The sequence below is a fragment of the Hydractinia symbiolongicarpus genome, chromosome 15 (assembly GCF_029227915.1).
Source record: "Hydractinia symbiolongicarpus strain clone_291-10 chromosome 15, HSymV2.1, whole genome shotgun sequence".
NCBI classification, from domain to species: Eukaryota; Metazoa; Cnidaria; class Hydrozoa; order Anthoathecata; family Hydractiniidae; genus Hydractinia; species Hydractinia symbiolongicarpus.
The window spans coordinates 8,926,282-8,946,877 of NC_079889.1; the positions used below are offsets into that span (position 1 = coordinate 8,926,282).

The 20,596-nt window shown below is 34.5% G+C and overlaps 1 protein-coding gene across 1 annotated transcript in view; it reads right to left on the reverse strand.

Annotated features, from left to right (window-relative positions):
- The window catches only part of LOC130629184 (uncharacterized), a 53,552-nt gene extending 33,618 nt beyond the window's left edge, over positions 1-19,934 (reverse strand). Inside the window, exon 1 of the mRNA XM_057442313.1 lies at positions 19,811-19,934. The gene's annotated coding sequence lies outside the window, so the exon portion shown is untranslated. The remainder of the gene's footprint in view (positions 1-19,810) is intronic.
- Positions 19,935-20,596: the final 662 nt, after the last annotated feature.

Genomic DNA, 20,596 nt, shown 5'->3' on the forward strand with positions numbered 1-20,596 from the left:
TACAAGATGGGAGACTTGCCTCGCCTACAAGCCTTAAGATGCCTCGCTGATTAGGACAGGCCTAGAAATACCTGTATATTACCCATTTCAAGTTTGGCTCTGCAAACAACCAGTTAGAGCTAAAGATTCCCACCCGCCCTCCCTATACTATTCATAATGCTGTTTAGGGTTTGCCAAACTAACAACATTTTTGTTTTGTTTTATGTGATGTCACTCTGGTCAACCAATGCTAAAAAATTTCAGACATGGGTATACTATTTTACTTAATTTAATTTTTTCTCTGAAGTCGGAAACCAAGCTTTGGTACTGTATACCACACAAGTACACTTTGATTGTAGAGTATTTAACACGAGCGGACATAAAGGTGACATACAATTGGAGTCTTAATTGAACTAGCGAGAACATCGGAAACCGAAATTGATTGCAAAACATTCTATAAGATTTTAGTCCAGCACGGTAAGTAAGTCTGGTAATTGGTGAAAGCGCAGCATCAAGAAAATTATTCATGGTTACTTTAAGAGGTCCAGGATCAACGGCGAAAGAGGGGTGGGGTGCGGCTCGGCGTATGTACACTGCTTCTTGAACTGGTTGACCTGTAAACGGGAGAGTAAATCAGCGTAAGTATTTGATTTCCCATAAATATGATGCATTAGAACATTTATGTTATGGTTAGCAATGAAGAAGAACAGCAACCACAAAAGCCTCATGATATCCTTACACTTACAAGAGCCCGTTTTCCATATGTGCACAATGGCTTCATTGTCTGTGTAGATAGTAATTTTGGTATCAACCCATTGTGCACCCCAAGTAGTCACGGCAATTACAACTGCAAGTAACTCAAGGAATGTAATACTGTAACTATTAGAGTTATCGAAAGGTATAGAAAAGCATTTCCCATTGTAGAAACCTCCCAGGCCACGCTGTGAAGCATCAGTAAACATATTAAGGATTTTAGATGTGAAATGTTGATTTTGAATTATTGCCCTGCCATTCCAAGTGGGTAAAAATTCTAACCACCACTGAATGTCTTTCTGAGATTCAGATGTCATTGAGATGTGATGGTGAAGACTACTGACAGTAATGGAGAGGTCGATCAACCGACGCAAGAAAATCCGACCACATTTAACCACCTTACATGCAAATGATAACCCGCCAATAAGAGAAAGGAGTTCCTTTTTCGTACATTTTTTCTTGCCTTTCCACACTTCTAAAAGGGACAACAGAGCTTGAAACTTATCCTGTGGTAACCGGGCCTCAAATTGGATGGTATCGATTTCTATGCCCAAATATGTAATCACCTGCGATGGTCCCACAATTTTGTCTGGGGCCAATGGCACCCCTAAGTCCTGAAAAACCTTTTTTATCAACTTAATAAGTTCTCTGCATTTTACATCAGACTGATTGCCTGTGATAAAGTCATCAAGGTAGTGAAGGAGATGTTGAATAAATGCTATGTACTGGAGAATCCAGTGTAGCAAGTCCGCAAAATGATTGAAAGTAAATGGTGAGGACCTACCCCTAAAGGGAAGTACAACGTCGAAAAAATATCGTCCTTTCCATCTATATCCTAGTAGGTGCCAATCGTCCTGGTGGACTGGGCATAATCGAAATGCATGTTTAATATCCAGTTTGGGTAAAAAGCAATTTCGTCCAAGAAGACATACCATGTCAATAGCATCATCGAAGGAAGAGTAGGTAACTGAGTAGTCTTCCTTAGAAATTCCATCATTAACAGAAAAACCACGTGGGGAGGAGAGATCTAAAACTACCCGAATAGTACCATCATTTTTAGGTGCTGCTCCCAACGGGGAGCAATGAAACTTAGCAATGGGGGGGGGGGGTAATCAAAGGGCCCTACTGTATGACCACGATTCAATTCTTTTAAAATAGCCTCATCCACTTTATGTGAGTTCTCATAGGAGGATTTGTTATTAGTTGTTGCTGACACAAGCGTACCTTGGTGAAAACCTAATTTAAAACCATGAGTAAACCCGGAAAGAACAAAATTAACCAAAATCCGATTGGGGTGACAAACCAGCAATTTGCTTAATAACGTAACATTTACAGGAGTATGCACTGAAAACTTAACAGGGAAAAAATTACTTGGCACTTGGTTGAGAGGGCCGGAATGAACAGCGAGTTTCTGGGTGGCTTTTAAAACATGCTTTGCATTTGTGTGTGAAGGGGCAGTTGTTCCCGCAGAGTAAGCCTTCTGAGACATTCTGGTGGGAGGCATTCCGAAACGACTCAGATCCACCACTGCCTATACCATGGGAGACCTTCCTAGGGCAATCATAAGAAAAATGTCCCCTCTGACCACAAGAAAAACAGGAATAAGTGGTGCGTGTGGAAGCGGAGTAAGAAGGCTGTTTAGGTAATGCAGGAGCCCCCCGCAAGTGCTGTGTAACAAGCAGGTCATCTAGTTGGTCCCATCGACAAGAAGGATCGTTTGCCAGTTGCAACCGATGCAGTCGGTCAAAAGCACATACAGCTGGGAACATGTATTGGTTGGCGAATTGAGCAATGAGTGCCTGGTAGGTAACCAATTCAGAAGCAAGGTGTGGGAAAAAATAGAGAAGACAACGTAAGTAGTTACTCTCCTCAGCCAGCGCCGCCATATCCATGTCAACATGGGTAGAAACAGGGTCCAATGAACCAGCGGGCCGAAGGCGAGAGCGAGAAGACAACAAAGATGGCGCGGGTTGGCGCTGCCCAGACGACGTGCCCTGTTGAATAAAATTTACGTGGTTTGCCTCTACTTGGCTGTTAATTTCTATTCTCACAAAGTCGAATAAGTCCTTTTTTAAACTTTCAAAATTGTCCTTTTTGAACGATAGGCGCTTTTTGGATGCTTTGGTCACTCTACTTGCTACGTTTTTGTGTAACTGACGTACTTCATTGCCAGAGGCATTGCTGCTTACGTCGGCGTCGTCGGATGACACGTGTGTTTCCCCATGACTTTCTGGGACACCACCGTCCTCAACTGGCGGGGTGGAGGACTCAAAATGGGCCATTAAAAGTTGTATAATTTCTGAGATGGCTTTCCCTTTGGTATGTATGTTAAGCGAGTTTGCTAGGAGAAGTAGTGCTTCCCTCCCCATGGATGCCCACTGGTCAACTGTGCGCATGTGAGGCTCTATGTCAAATAACGGTACATCAACAAATTCCTTACCAGACGACTGCTGGGACATCATGGATGAAGATCCCTGTGCACTAGGTCTGCTGCAGCTTGATAATTTTGAGCCTTTTCTGATGACTTGTTTATTTTTAGGTGCGATTATTTTTACAAAGCCAAACCCGAAATGGACAATGTACTCCTTAGCTCTGGTTAAATCTTTAGCTCTAAATCTTTAGCTCTAACTGGTTGTTTGGAGAGCCAAACTTGAAATGGGTAATATACAGGTATTTATAGGCCTGTCCTAATAAGCGAGGCATCTTAAAGCTGGTAGGCGAGGCAAGTCTCCCATCCTGTATTGACCAATATTGTTTCAAGTAAAGTTTCCTTATATGTGATCTTAAGAACATTAGTAAGTATAAGGCAACCGAGACATTACTGCAGTCACAACAATTAACATGAGCTAAATGTTCATTTAGCTCCATTTAACAGACAAACTAAATTCCAGGGCTTCCTAGCACTTATTTCCAGGATAAGTTTTTTATTAAAAGCTTTCAAGTTTTTATTTACAAAATTTTCCAACAAAAAAACAAATACGGCTTCAATTCTAATGTTTACATTTTTATGAAATTTTATTGGCCGGTTTTGTTTTCTTAGTGATTTGATTGGGTCTGCGTGCGTAACATTTTCTTTATAAATAAGCGTCAGGATTACTCTGAATTTTGTGGGTTGTTTGTCGGGAGTGATTCTATTTATTTTCACCTTAATTTTTTTCATTTGCTGCCCGATTTAATTTGATAATGCATAGGGTCAAAAAACGCAGATACAGAAACAAATGTGCAAAATAAGTTGTTTATTAGAAACATCATTTACAATATATTGACTTCAAGTAAAAATCATTATAACAAGTAACAAATTTAGACTTCAAGTTGTTCCACAATGGTTCGTCATAAACTATAGTGTCAACTAATGTTCCATGAGGTGTCCAAACAACGAAATAACAAAGTTTGTTCCCAGTTACTGCCATTTGCACTTGGCACTGTGTGTGATATTTGTGATTTTTATTTAAAACCACCACGTCCTTATCAACCACTAAGTAGGGTAGCCTAACATTCGGATCGGTCGGTGACATATGGTTGACACTAAATGGGCACTTCACCTCCAAGCATGCTGGCAAACAACAATCACATGTCATTATTCGGTCAGGGCTTCCACCGATTACTAGTACCGATCTTTCTAAAAACACACCACACTCACTCAACTTTAAATTACGATGTTTCTTTTTTATTAGTTCATAAAATGAGTTTACAGCCTCAATCTCCATATCCCTACCATACTTTAAGGCTGGAATGTTTGGATTAGCAAAAGTTAAACCAGATACTCGTTGGTTCAATGCCCAAATATTTACGCAGACACCACCACCTCTACTAATTTTGTCCATTTTTGTGGAAACTTCGTGGCACATTGAGGCAGTGATTACACCTTTTCCGTAGCTAAACCATAATTCGTTAGTACTTTGGCCCTGTGTTAGTTCTTCAATTTTCCTAATATTTTCCTTTGTCAAGTTCAAATATAACTTTTCCTGGAATTTACTTGTGTTATTCGAAATGTCTAACACATCTTTTACACTAGGAATCAGCCTGAGTTCTTCAGCTGGCTTGCCTGAAGTTTCACAACAAAAGTCCACCCCTGGTTTTGGCACAGCCGTGAACAAAATACTCTCAGGGGCTATTTCTTGAACAGCATTGGCAATATCGGTCAACAAGTGGATCAAAAGTCTTTTTTGGTGTTGACACTAGAGCCCGCTTTTTTTTTCCTCGTTGACCAAAGTCGTCACGATTTAACTTCATGTCTTTCACTTTTATGGTAGCTACCCCAGCATGATTTGGCAGCAATTCATTAGCTTTGCTAGTACAGGCAGGGTTTGTAAGTCCCATTCTTACTGCTGCCTCAATTCGATACATTGCAGCGGCTACATGATTGCAAGTTTGGCTCATACCTGCCATACACGTACAATAACAACTTCTTATTGTAACAGGTTTTTTTTCAATAATTAGCCACAATTTATGTGGTGGATCATTCAAGTTCTGTGACTTCTTGCATTGTCCTTTAAATATACAATATGGGCTTACAGTCAAATCATGGTATAAGAGTGGCTTTAAGCAACCAGATGTATAGTAACTATAAGCTTTGCAATTTTTTTAGTCACTCAAATCCTTGCTTCCCAGTTCTGCGGGATAAAACATTAAATAACTGAAAATGTCAGGGCACAATAATAAAGGCCAAAAGGCCATGCCCTCAGCTTCATCGCGCCATCCATGAGGTATCTTAAATGGATCTGGAATAGTTCTGCTGTCGAATTTTAATTTGCTTTCATAGTCATTTTTTAGTTCGAGCTCGATTTCAGCAGCTCCTTTCACAGGCTGAACTTTATTTTCTATAGCAGCAAACACTCTTGCAACTAACTCTTCCTTCTTTCCTGTAAGTTTTAAATTACGAAGTCTTAAAAAGACTTTCAATTCTTCAACTTTCATCTTTGCTACCATATCGAAATCCATTCTTAAATATAAATATTGCTGGTTTTTGTTAGTAAATGATGTTTATACTTCGTTTGCTCAAGTTAAAATGCCCTAAGGCTTTGGAATTTTTCACCCCCTCATGGATCCCAGGCCTCCATATTGAACGCGGCCTCGGTAGTGTCGGATTGGTGTATTGTTTTTTACCTAAAATCCCAGTCTCATATTCTTACAAAGCATTATTCTTAAACAGAAAAAGTTTACATCTTAAATAATGTGATTAATATAAAGCAATTTCATTTGTTGAAATGGACCACGTGATAAAAAATATAGTAATTCTATTCGTCCTAAACTCCAAGTTTCCCTTGACGACCAAGGCAGGCGTAAGTTTTTTAATTTTGGGATGGCGAAAGAAGGAAGTAGGTTGCTTGCTATATACATTTATCTACAATCAGGAAAAAACATAAATTATATGCTTAAATGTTTACATAGAAAGTTTAAAGTGCAGGAAGATATAGAATATAGCTATAGCTAGAAAGATTATATACAAAATCAAGTTTATAGAGCCCTCATTTTAAAAGCAGTGTTTAGTAGTAACCATTTTTTACTACAGTTAGACTTGCTACAATTTTTAATATAGGTGGCTAGCTAACCAGCTTTTACTTTTCTTTGTCCTTCTTTGCTAAGGATAAAATACGAAACGATCAACAAATATCAACATAATGGTTAGCTAGGAGGACAGTATAAAAAGTAAGAAATGTCAAATTTATCTTTAAACTTTTTAAGGACACGTTTTTTTTTTTGCGTGACAAAAAAGCAAGATTTTGGATCACTAATTTTGACGTGGCTTGAGAAATATAACTTGTAGCGTACAACTTTTTCAAAATATGGATAAGTGGAGTCGTCACTCTCCAAAAGACAAGACTCCAATAAAAAAAAAAATAAAAAAAATAAGAATAGTCAAACCCCCTTGCTGAAGCTCTTTAAGGAAAAGGATGCAAGGTTGTACACCATTAAGCAAGCTTTGTTTGCAAGGGACCACTGCTAAGGATGAATTGTTCAAGGGAGATGAATTGACTTCTGAAACGCAGCGGTCGTTGCACTTAGTGTTTCGTTGATCTTTAGTAAACGACCAGTAATGTCCTGCTTTTAAGGTACCTGAATGGTTAATGGTAGCGTCTAATCTGTACTTGTTGCTAAAGGAAATTTCATCACACATGCTTGGGATCTGGTGTAACAAACTGGCAACACGTTAAATTTGTTAGTTAGTTAGTTAGTTAGTTAGTTAGTTAGTTAGTTAGTTAGTTAGTTAGTTAGTAGATAGTTAGTAGATAGTTAGTAGATAGTTAGTAGATAGATAGATAGATAGATAGATAGATAGATAGATAGATAGATAGATAGATAGAAAGATAGATAGATAGATAGATAGATAGATAGATAGATAGATAGATAGATAGATAGATAGATAGATAGATAGATAGATAGATAGATAGATAGATAGATAGATAGATAGATAGATAGATAGATAGATAGATAGATAGATAGATAGATAGATAGATAGATAGATAGATAGATAGATAGATAGATAGATAGATAGATAGATAGATAGATAGATAGATAGATAGATAGATAGATAGATAGATAGATAGATAGATAGATAGATAGATAGATAGATAGATAGATAGATAGATAGATAGATAGATAGATAGATAGATAGATAGATAGATAGATAGATAGATAGATTATGGAGTTATTTATAACGAAGAAAATGCATTAAGAGAGTATTAGAATTTTGTGAAAATACAAGTTGTTTACACGAGGGCACAAGTAACTTGAATGAAATTACAAGCTTTATCGAAAAGGAGTTACAGAAACTTTAATGCATAAAAAACTTCGCCAACAAGAATTTAAATAGATCATGAGACAGTTCGTTTTATTCTTAACAAGGACTGGAAAGAGGTTGGGTTAATCCCGTTTTTATATATGGTTTCAAATGGTTACACATTTAAATGATAGAAATAGAAATATTCAACTCAATGATTCACCATTATATTTCTCTTTTTTTTTTTGTTCATTTGACACGCCCTCATAAGAATAAAAAATTCTACTCTTAATATGCATAGGTAGAACTATTTAAGACAGGCTTGCCATGACAATATTACGTTTGAAAGAGACATGTTTAATAAGTTCTTATCTTATAAAAGAATATTTTTCCCTTTTTAAGCGCTACGATATAAGACGGGTAGGAAACGTCTTAACTACACTAGCCTTTAAATAAAAAATTATGAATTTAAGAATAACAACTGAGGGAACGGTTGACGCCATCGACACATACAATACTATTTCCACGTCCTCTCACTGCTAAATGTATGGATTGTGTGGTGACGTCATCCGTCGTTTCTTACATCGTGTTTCTTGATATACTTTAAAATTTTTCGCACAAAGTCTTTCACAATAAATTTTCTCATATATGGTTCTCAATCTTCATTCTCTTAAATTTTTCAATATCCGCGAATTTTTATTTCTCTCCGTTTAAATCTTACTTCGAAAATTTTATATTTTGTTATTTTTGTTTTACACAGGTCTCTCATTGATAACAGTAACATTTACATATATCTTATATATATTATACTGACGTAGATAAACCTGTATAAAGATGAATCTCTTATAATAATACGGAGAGTGTGTCCGTCTGTCTGTGACAGGCAAAGTTGATGTGGTCATTTTCCCTTGATGTTGCCGAAATTTCCTTTGAAGTCACCGAAAAAATTATGTCCATTTTGCTGGCGGGTTTACTTTGTTTACATCACGTGATCAAAATGGAGCAACTTGATTTGCTGAAATAAATTTAACGGCTTTCTTTACAAAAATGGTGTCCCTTGACACCGAAAAAAAACAACAACAGAAGAACGGTCCCTCTGTCTTGAAAAAAGTAATTCAGAGAAAGAAGAGTCCAAGAAGTGAAGTAAGAAGTGGTAGTTAGAGCTAGAAGTAAAGTAGTAAAGTTAGAATTAGAAAATAAAAGTTGGAGTTTGAAGTGGATTTAAAATCAATAATAGTAAGAACTTTGATGTATTCAGACGTTTAGTTTTTATGTCACTGGAACAAGCAGACTCGCATTTTCCAAGAAAAGCCTCAAATTCTTGAAGTTTTATATTTTACCGCTTTTTTTAAAAAAAACCTAGCCACCATATTTGTTTATGTTTTTGTTGCATAATTAATGTATCCCCTGGCGCGTAACTAATGTGTTTGTCCTAAAATTCAAAATGCTGCATAAAGCTGTTAGCTAACTAACAAACGGAAAACTTTGGTTTGTTGAACTTACTGCTTATTGTAATGTTATTATTTTTACACTAGTCGATAAGGCCCGTGGACAAATCCACTTAGGCAGAAGGACAATGGGAAAATAGGCTCTTTTAGATGTTTTTCTGACGTCAGTAGTGTATATACAAAAAAATGTTCTTAAAATCTTACACAAAATGTCAAATATCAAATCACATTAAATCCTCCACACAAATCTTCCACAAAATAAAAAAGAACAGCTTGCAAGGTGTAAAATCTAGTTGATAAAAAGTTACAACAACGACACTCACAACATCGACACTCACAAAACCGACAGTAAGAAGACCGACAGTTACAACACCAACAGTCACAACACGGATAATAACAATTTCAAAAATAACGCATCTCAAATATTTACATCTTATAAGTGATTATGTTGAAAACCCTCAGTATTTTATTCTGAAGTGTCAAAAAGGAGGCCTCCAAGAGTTAGCAAAAATAAGTTTTTTACACATTTTAAATATTGTTTTTCCCTTACGCTTATACAAAAATATGAAAAAGCCGTAGTTTGGAAAACATAAAATTTAAATCTAGAAAAGTCAGTCATTTTAGTTGCATTACCATCCTCTCCCACAAAAATTTACACAAAATGTAAAAATCAACCAGTTAAGAACACAAAAATTTTCTCTTTTAGCTCCGCATGCCCTTTACCAACAATTTTAAACATAAATGTCAAAAAATCAATGAGCAAAGAATAAACTTGAATCAACAAAGATTATGTGTAGAGCTTGAAACACTAATCAAAATAATGTTAGAATCAAGTACAACACTAACAATAATAATAAAGTAAGAAATAACACATCTCAAATATTTACTTCGTTGAAAACCTTTAATATTTCAATCAGAAGTGTCAAAAAACATCAAATTTATATCTGGAAAACATTTATTCAATTACATACTATCCTGTTTCCCAAAAATATACACAAATTGTAAAAATTAACAGGTTAAGAACACAAAAAAATTTTCCTTTGTATGATGATCTGTAGTTACCTTTACCAACCATTTTAAACGTGAATGTCAAAAATAAATAAGGAGTAAATTTGAATCAACAAAGATATTACTTTTGGAAAACAGAGTGTATATACGGTCCGTCCTCACACAAGTTAACACAAAATGTAAAACAGATTGGTTTTTAAGGAGCACATCCAAATCAACAAAAATCAGTTCATTTAGCATGTTTTATATTGCTATTGCCCATAAATCTTCCACAAAAAGGTTATGAAACACATCAAATTATAGAAAAATCAGGCATTTTATAAAATATAAAAAACAAAAAAGTTTTTTCATCATCACCAAACACAGTTATATATTACCACAATTATAAAATTCTTAACAAAAACGTGAAACCATGGAATTTTCTTCCAGCAAAAATGACATCACATACAGTTTAGTTCTCCCCAACAAAAGTTTATAATACGAACTATGAAAAAGCCATTAGCTTACACAACAGCCTTTAGTGGAGGCCAATTCTACAAAATTTGTGCTTTCAGCATATTGCATGTGGTCTTTTTCCCACAGAAGTTTACAGAAAATTTTAAAAAACAGCAGTTTGCAACACAAACAAAAACACGAACAACCTTCCCGAACCGAAGGACCATCCTCTCATAAATTAAAATAAAGTCAAAAACCCATGTAAATTTCCAATCAAATGTCTAGCTACACCCCCCTGTAAAAATAACCTGGCATTTTATATGTAGGCTGATGAAAGTTAAACAGGATGTCAGAAACAAAACAATAAAAAATAACTTAACATACACGCTTTAAATTCTGGAAAAATAAATATTCCACTTGTCATATTGCACGTGGTCCCTTTGTAAAGTTTACAGGAAATGCAAAAAGAAATATAAAATACATCTGCAAAAGTTTAAGTCTTTAAAGATTTTGTAGGTAGCTAGCTAGCTAGCTTGTTACATCATAATTCGTGCTCATAAAAGAAAAGAAGTTTGGAAACTAAGGTAGCTAGCTATAGATAATTAAAAAAGAGGAATAACAATATAAGTCATAGGTTAGAGCTAGCCCATGGAGGACAACATTAGCTAGCTAACAGTAGCTAAGACCCCCAGTTAAATATACTTAAACTGGGAACACTTAGCTAAAACTAAAGCTAGCTATTTATGCTTAGTAAAACACATATAAAGAGAAACAATAGTAATGTAAAAATAATAACATTACAGTGATCAGTAAGTTCAACAAACCAAAGTTTTCCGTTTGTTAGTCAGCTAACAGCTTTATGTAGCATTTTGAATTTTAGGACAAACACATTAGTTACGCACCAGGGGATACATTAATTATGCAACAAAAACATAAACAAATATGGTGGCTAGGTTTGTTTTTAAAAAAGCGCTTAAATATGAAACTTCAAGAATTTGAGGCTTTTCTTGGAAAATGCGAGTCTGCTTGCTCCAGTGACATAAAAACTAAACGTCTAAAAACATCAAAGTTCTTACTATTTGTGATTTCAAATCACCTTCAACCTCTAGCTTCTCTTTTCTTCTTCTAACTTTACTACTTTACTTCTAGCTCTAGCTACCACTTCTCACTTCATTTCTTGGACTTTTCTTTCTCTGAATTACTTTTTGCAATTTTTCAAGACGAAGGGGCTGTTTTCTTGTTGTTGCTTTTGTGTCGAGGGTTACCATTTTTCGGGAGTTAGCCGTTAAAATTTTCTCAGCAAATCAAGTTGCTTCATTTAGATCACATGATGTAAACAAAGTAAACCCGCTGGCAAATTGGATATAACTTTTTCGGAGACTTCAAAGGAAATTTCGGCTACATCAAAGGAAAATGAACACATCCACTTTGCCTGTCACAGACAGACGGACACACTCTCCGTATTATTATAACAGATTACTATTGTTTCTCTTTATGTGTGTTTTACTAAGCATAAATAGCTAGCTTTAGTTATAGCTAAGTGTTCCCAGTTTAGATATATTTAACTGGGGGTCTTAGCTACTGTTAGCTAGCTAATTTAGCCTCTCCAAGTCCTGCTCTCTTATCCCATGGCTAGCTCTAACCTATGAATTATGTTGTTATTCCTTTTTTTTAATATGTATAGCTAGCTAACTTAGTTTACCTATCTTAAACTTCTCTTCTTTTATGAGCAAAATCTTTCAAAGACTTAAACTTTGGACAGGATAGTAGGATGTATTTTTCTAAGAGTATAATTATTTTCACATTTCCTGTAAACTTTACAAGGGGACCCAAGCAATTTTTTTCAGAATTTAAAGCATGTGTGTTAAGTTATTTTTTATTGTTTTGTTTCTGACATCCTGTTAAACTTTTGTCAGCCTACATGTAAAATTCCAGGTTATTTTTACAGGGGGTTGTAGACATTTGATTGGCAATTTTACGTGGGGTTATGACTTTATTTTAATTTATGAGAGGATGGTATGGTTGTTTGTGTTTTTGTTTATGTTGCAAACTGCTGCTTTTTAAAATTTTGTGTAAACTTTTGTGGGAAAAAGACCACATGCAATATACTGAAAGAACAAATTCACGTTTTTGTTAACGTTTTTGTTAAGAATTTTAAAATTGTAATAATAACTGTGTTTGGTGATAATGAAAACTTTTTTGTTTTTAATATTATATGAAATGCCTGATTTTTCTATGATTTGATGTGTTTCATAACCTTTTTGTGGAAGATTTATGGGCAATGGCAATATAGGACATGCAAAAAATAGACTGATTTTTGTTGATTTGGATGTGCTCCTTAAAAACAAATCTGTTTTACATTTTGTATAAACTTTTGTGAGGACAGACCGTATATACACTCTGTTTTCCAAAAACAATATCTTTGTTGATTCAAATTTACTCCTTATTCATTTTTGACATTCACGTTTAAAATATTTAGTAAAGGTCACTACAGATCATCGTACTCAGGAAAAAAATTTTGTATTCTTAACCTGTTCATTTTTACAATTTGTGTATATTTTTTGGGAACAGGATAGTATGTAATCGAAGAAATGATTTTCCAGATATAAATTTTATGTTTTTTGACACTTTGATTGAATTATTAAAGGTTTTTCACAAAGTAGAGATGTGTTATTTCTGACTTTATTATTTGTTGGTGTTGTACATGATTCTATACATTATTTTGATTATTATTTCAACCTCTATACATAATGATCTTTGTTGATTCAAGTTTATTCTTTGCTCATTGATTTTTTGACATTTAGGTTTAAAATTGCTGGTAAAGGGCAGTATGTTTTAACTTTTTTAAGGGAGTACAACACCGAAAAAACTTGTGTTTTTTTTTATATTTTGTATAAATTCTTACCGGGCAGGACAACATACCGAAATGACTGATCCCTCTCTATTTATAAATTTGATGCATTCCAAATCGCAGTTTTTTGAAATTTTGAGTAATTTTTAATGAGTACAAGATACAAATACTGATTTTTGTTGAATCAGAAGTATTTCCTAGAACCATTCTTTTTTTACACTTTTGTGGAGAAAAAGTGTATGCAATATCATCAGAATAACTGATTTTGTTGCAAACTGTTTTTCTTTTTCACATTTTGGATTGAAATATTGCTATAAAGGGCATATATCAATAGACATATATATACCAAAATAATTAAATTCTGCAAACTTTGATTTTGTCGTTCACCTCTCATCTTTTATATTTTGATTAAACTTTTGAGGAAAATCATAGGAATTATTTAGAATATATATGTATTTTGTGTTGGAAATTTAGTGCAAAAATTGACGTAAAATGAACTGTTAAATTGATTGTTGTTGTTTTAACATGAATTATGACTCAAACTTTGTTTTTGCATTTCTAATTTGACTAATTAGCCTAAAAATTTGCCAATTGGTTTTACACTCTGTTCTTTTTTATATATATTTTATGTGAACATAGAAGTACACAAGTAAAGTTAGAAGCCACAAGAAGTTAATTCGAAAGTGAAGAGTGGAGCTAGAAGTAGTAAAGAAAAGTTAGAAGTAGAAAATGAAAGCTTGGGTTTAAAGTAGATTTGGATTCACAAATAGTAAGAACTTTTTAGATATTTTTAGACGTTATGTTTTTATGTCGCTAGAGTTACGTGTCAGGCAGACTCGCATTTGCCAGGAAAAAGTCACTTAAGGGCTTCAAGTTCTTTATATTTTACCGCGTTTTTTTTACACTTTTTTGCATAATTAATGTTATCAAACAAATGTGCTAGCGAAACTTTTGGTTTGTTGAACTTACTGCAAATGTCATAATTTTTATATTGCTATTGTTTCTCTTTATATGTGTTTTACTAAGCATAAATAGCTAGCTGGCGTCTTCCCAGTTTAACTATATTTAACTGGGTATCTGTCTTATCTAATGTTACCTTCAAGCTCCATATCTAAACCTAGCTAGCTAACTGATGATTAATGTTGTTATTTCTCTTTTAGCTATTTATATCCACCTTAGTAGTCAAACTTAGGGATCTTATTTGAGCTCGAATTATGATGTAACAAGCCACAAAATCTTTTAAAGACTTATTGAACTTTTAGGGTAGTGTGAGGAAAAATTTTACTTTAAGAGGAATGATTTTGTAAAACTAAAGTGTGTGCGTTAATTGGAGTAAGTTTTATTGTTTTGTTGTTGACATCCTGTTAAACTTCTGTAAGCTCGCATGTAAATTACAAGGTTATATATTTTTACAAGGGTAGTGGTTGATATTTTTACAAAGGTTGTTGACATTTTTTGGGAAATTTACCTGGGTTTTTTACATTTGTGGTTAAAATTTCTCAGCAGAGAATAGTATGGTTGCCGATTATATTGTTTGTGTTGCAAACTGCTGTTTTTTAAATGTTGTGTAAACGTGAATTTAGACGATAATAATACGCTAGGTGTGTCTGTCTGTGTGTCTGTGACAGGCAAAGTGGATGTCTTCATTTTCCTTTGATGTTTCCGAAAAATGCATGTCTAATATGTTAAATTTTCTGACGTTACGACGCGACGAAAATAACACTACTTCTACGTCAATATCCTATATTAAATTAATGAAGCCATTACAGTGCACCTAAAACTTTGAGGCCAAATAACTTGGAAACGAGGTGGTGACGTCAATGATTTTTCACCGCGTGGGTAACTAGGGACCAACTAGGACCAATTTGGGTAATTTTCCCAGACCTGGGTCCCCGAATCCGTTTCGGAATGGACTGGTTGATGACGTCATCGAAAAACCTTCAAATCCTAATATCTCTGCAACCGTTTGTCAAAAATACGCGATCCTATACATTTTCTTGATAAGCGTTTCAAGACCTATACAATGAAGGCGGCAGGTATACAAATTTCTAAAAAAAAAATTTGGGGGGTTTGACTGGCCATTGCTGACATCAGCAAAATGTTAAAACACTTATGTCTCATTAACTGCTTATCAAAAAGATATGATCATATACATTTTCTTGGTCAGCGTTTTAACATCTGCATAGTACAGGCAACGAATAAACTAAATTTCGCCAAATATTTTTGTAATTGCACTCCTGACGTCGGCAAAAAATCTAAAACAACCTACTTTTCCATTGTCCTTCTGCCTAAGTGGATTTTTCCACGGGCCTTATCGACTAGTAATAATAATAATAATAATAATAACAACTCTTTTTGGTTAAAAGACATGTTTCGTCTTGACTACAAGATATCGTTAGTTATATTAACATATGTGCAATTTTCTTTTTGTGGAAAAAAGACCACATGCAATATACTGAAAGAACACATTTTTGTGGAATTGGACTCCACTGAAGGCTGTTGTGTAAGCTAATGGCTGTTTTATAGTTTGTATTAAAAACGTTTCTTGGGGAGAACTAAACTGTATGTGATGTCATTTTTGCTCATGGTTTAACGTTTTTGTTAACAATTTTAAAATTGTAGCAATAACTGTGTTTGGTGATGATGAAAAAATTACTAATTGTTCTGACTGAAACTTTTTTGTTTTTTATATTTAATGAAATGCCTGATTTTTCTATAATTGGATGTGTTTCATAACCTTTTTGTGGAAGATTTATGGTCAATGCAATATGGAACGTATGCTAAATGAGCTGATTTTTGTTGATTTGGATGAGCTCCTCAAAAAGTGATCTGTTTTACATTTTGTGTAAACTTATGTGATGACCTATCTTTTCCAAAAATAATATCCTTGTTGATTCGAAATTTACCCCTTCTAAGAAAATAAAAATTGTGTTCTTCACAAGTTAATTTTTATATTTTGTGTATATTTTTGGGGGACAGGATGGTATGCAACTGAATAAATGAATTTCCAGACACTTCTGATTGAAATATTAAAAGTTTTAACGTAATTTAACGTAATCACTTTATAAGATGTAAATATTTGAGATGTGTTATTTTGACTTTACTAGTCGTTAGCCTGTGGAAAATCCACGGGTTCGCCCGTCCTTTTTATACCGCATTGCGTGCTTCTCGCTATTGCGCAGCTAAGCTACCTTTTTGCGTGACAGACAGACAGACAGACAGACGTATACGGGTATTATAATATAGATTATTATTGTTGGTGTTGTACATGATTCTATGCATTATTTTGATTAGTGTTTCATGCTCTACACATTGGAAGCAACGTGTCAACAAATTCTAGGAAAAAAATATTGTGTATTGACGGGTCCTGGCAGATGTCATCAAAATACAAGTTACGATTCTCATTTCCAATGTAGTCCTGCCTAAGTGGATTTTACAGTGCAAATTAATAATCCTACTAGCTGAAGTCCCGTAGAAGAATCCACTGAATCTCTCATCGAGTCCATATGAGGAGTGCCAAATAAAAACATAGAACACAATAATTAGAATTTTTAAAAGTCACAATTTATTTATTATTCTATATCTATAACCACCGAAACAAAACGTCTAAGCATGCAACAATAAAAAAATAATAAAAGAGAAAAAAAACCCTGGGAATGAGGTTGCTCACAATCTGTATCATATTTATACCCGTTGAAACAAAACGTTTAAAAATATAAGCAGGTCCAACAACAAAGTAAAAATAAAATAAAATAAAAATGCAAAAGGTCTAACAAAACCGAAGGTGTCAAACAACGGTTATGTAAAAAGTTAAAGGTACTGTTCGATTAAAAATCAACTAAAATTTTGACAAAAAATTCTTATTTGGAACTAATTTCTATAAAATAATTAAATAATTATTGGTTTTCTTTCCTAACACCAACTGAACAATATCTCATTCTTGTTTACAAAAAAAGCATGCGGTCTCTCGCTTCGATTGTTTATATGAATGGCGGATGATAGGCACTAAAGCGAGGCTGAAATAATATGTCGCGTGTGACGTATTTACCTGGAGCGCGCCGAACTGACCAAAATAGATAAAACGTGGGCCAGGGCTGATATTTTATTATATGTTTAAAAATTTTGGTAATTTTACCCCCTGAATTGTGAAAGACCGCTTTTTATGAATTATTCATATGGAATTAAATAATCGAAGGCGAGAGATGTGTCTAGACCTTAAGGTAAACACACACTGTGCTAATTCTGTACGAACCTAAGTAAGAAGCTTTCGCTAATAACACTTGAAGTTCAATATGACTTTACCCTTAGGGTTGCATAGTTGTTTCAGCTACTCTAAAGACAACCAATCAATAATTAAAAATTAGTTTCCTCTTCACTAGATGTCCCGCCACAGAGAGATTAGACTCAGATCGCACATTCAGTAAGGTTGAGAGGCAGAATAATGTCGTGGTGCGCTGTTGTGAATTGCACTAACAACAGTCGAAAAAAACAGGATAAAATATTTTTTTCGCTGCTCAAGGATCCAAAAAAAAATCTTCCGTATAAGGAAAAACCAAAAGTCAGAGAAATATCTGAACGGAGGAAAGAAAAGGATGTTAAGTAGGTGAGTGGGGGCTGGTAACTAGGTGGTCGTTCGAAACTCTCTGTCATGGAGTGCCACCAAAGATGTTCACAGCGTACTCTTCAATAAAACCACCGCTCGGAATTCTTCGTGTTCCGTAATACATTTTTTATCTGAAAAATATTACAATATTACTCAATCACACTCGCATCTAAGAATTACTCATAAAGGAGTAGAAACTTTTATACCATGTAATTGAAAATATTTAATAGAGTCCAGTCTTTTTCAGGAGAGGCGTGCGATCGCACGCGCACGCCTTGGCACACGCCTAAATCGTTTCAGGCGTGTGATTAATCGCACGCCTGAAAAATAAATATTGAGTTTTCAAAATGAACCTATAAAATCCATTTTGTAGCGTGCGATGGCAGCCCTCGAAATAATTTTTGGACAGTCATCAGACAAAACGTCCGATAGATTTCCGTATTGGTCGGACACTTTTAGATCTCAGAAATTATTGAATAGTCCTGGTCCTTTTAATCCACGAGCAAGCCTTATCATAGCCAACCTGACCATCCTAGCTAATTCACCGACTCCTGACTTAGTTAAAAGAACTACGTAGACATAAATCTCTTTTGCCTGGCCCCTTCGTCGTTGGTAACCAGGTCTTACACAAGAAATCCAGCCATGCGGTTCTTAACTAATGCGGAGGTGAACGCCGACGGAGCACGGATGAAGCAAGTCTGCAAAACTGCACTTACAGGCGGAATAGACATTTTATCATGGATTTAATTGTAGACAATTTCTTCATTTGACAAAATAATTGGAAACCATAGCAGGTCCGAATTTAATGGATTTTTTCTTTATGCCTATAAAACCGAAACCCACGGGCGGTATAAATTTTTTTCTGTAAAAATTTTGTTAAAGTGTAGCTGAACTTTTTGAATGAATTTTGAAGTTTTATTTAAGCCACGTGGATAAAGATTTTTTTTAATTTGAAAACAAAGCATATTTTTGCCTATTTGCTTGTGAAAAATAAACAATAAATATAAAAATGACAGTATAGTCATGCATACTATTTCGGACATGTAGAAAAGGAAGTTAAGATTGAGAGGCGTAACATTCTTTGCACGTGCGTTTTACATCGCACGCGTTACTTGATTTACACGTGCGAATCATCGCACACCTACTCAAATATTCCTGAAAACGACTGAGAGTCTGTCTCGTGACAGCAAAAACATTCTACACTTCAGAGGGCATCCTCTCACATTTAGGAGTAGGAGCAACAAGGTTTCCAATGTTATGTTCGTCTACGTCTTGAAAAGTCGGAACTAGCTCATCATTCGCTGTTCTTTCCGGCTCGAATTGAAATCCTAGAACCTGCGAATTATTTTCATTCATTTCTATCTTCATGAAGAACTTTTTTAAACAAAGGAAAAAAATTATAAATAAACATTTAGTCGTTCGATGCGCAAGTCGGGGGGGGGGGAGGGGGGGGGGGGTTCGCCTAATAAGAAGCCAGGTAACTACGTCACAAGCAAAAATGTGCTGAATAATGAATTGACCCAGTCCTTTTGCCGCGTTCGAAAGTTCGTGAAGATGGTAGGCTAGTGCAGCAAGATCAAAACAAACAAACGATGGTGCTAAGTATTGGATAAATCTTTGTTGTTTAAGAGTGCAATCTTCGTTATTTTTGATACTTAATGAAACAAAAGAAAAGATATTGTTTTTTAATCGGACAGTACCTTTAAATTTGCTAAAACTATATACTTGCTAAGGTCATAGCGATCCAGCTATTGATAACAACAGGATTTATTAGTAGAGTATTGAAAAATGTATACCACATCAAAAACTTCTTCACATTTTAAATAATTCATAAAAGCAAATAGTGGAGTTTCCTATTCTCTCTGATAACATGCTTCGATAAAGTTTGAACGCATATAGACTTGTTTTGCTTGGCTTTTTAAGAAACGTATCTCAATTTGTACATGTAAACACATCGCAACTTTCCCTTTTCTTGATCCATGTTGTTTAGAAATAAATAAAAAAAAACTTACCGGTTGGAATAGTTCAAAGTAAATACCAATATAATATCACACTAAAGTTGTACTGTTGTCTGTTTGGTATAAAATCTTCTTTTGAGGCAGTAACAGAGCGTCAAACTTTATAAAGAGTCGAAGAAAGTATTCCCAAATGTTTTGAGAAAATCCTAGCGTTTCATTATTGTCTTTCAACAATGAAATTTGTCTTTAACATCATGGTAATGTTTATTCAAACTGTTCTTGTTTGTTTTTCAAAATCGAGTTTTAATAATGGCGTTCACATAGCTTGTTAGGTTGTGTATTTTGAATAAAGTAATGAATCCGATTTGAGTTTGAGCAATGACTTTAATTTACCAATGCGTTTTTATCGTTTTAAGCTTGAATAAATTAACCATATGGTATTTGTCACAATCATTTTCACAAGATAGCCTCTTCAGTCTCTATTGATACCATTATCGAACCATAAAGAACAAGAACCGCTCAACTATGATGTGAATCCTATTCTTATGTTTGCTGCTGAGCAGAGAGGATTTTATTTTCTGCAGTTAAATTTGTTTTTGAATTTGTTGTCGATTTTAACTCTTTCCGTATTTTAACGCAATTATTAACAAAAAAACAATAACTTAATGATGTGCATAACAATAAGTTTTAAGAACTTTCTTTATGTTCTCCATTTTATTTCCGTCGTTTGAATAAAATTAACAAATCGATTTGAAATAAATGTAATACTCCAGTGCGCAAAAGTATATTATCTATTGGTTAAACGACAAATTATTTAAATATTCAGGAAACAAATAAAAC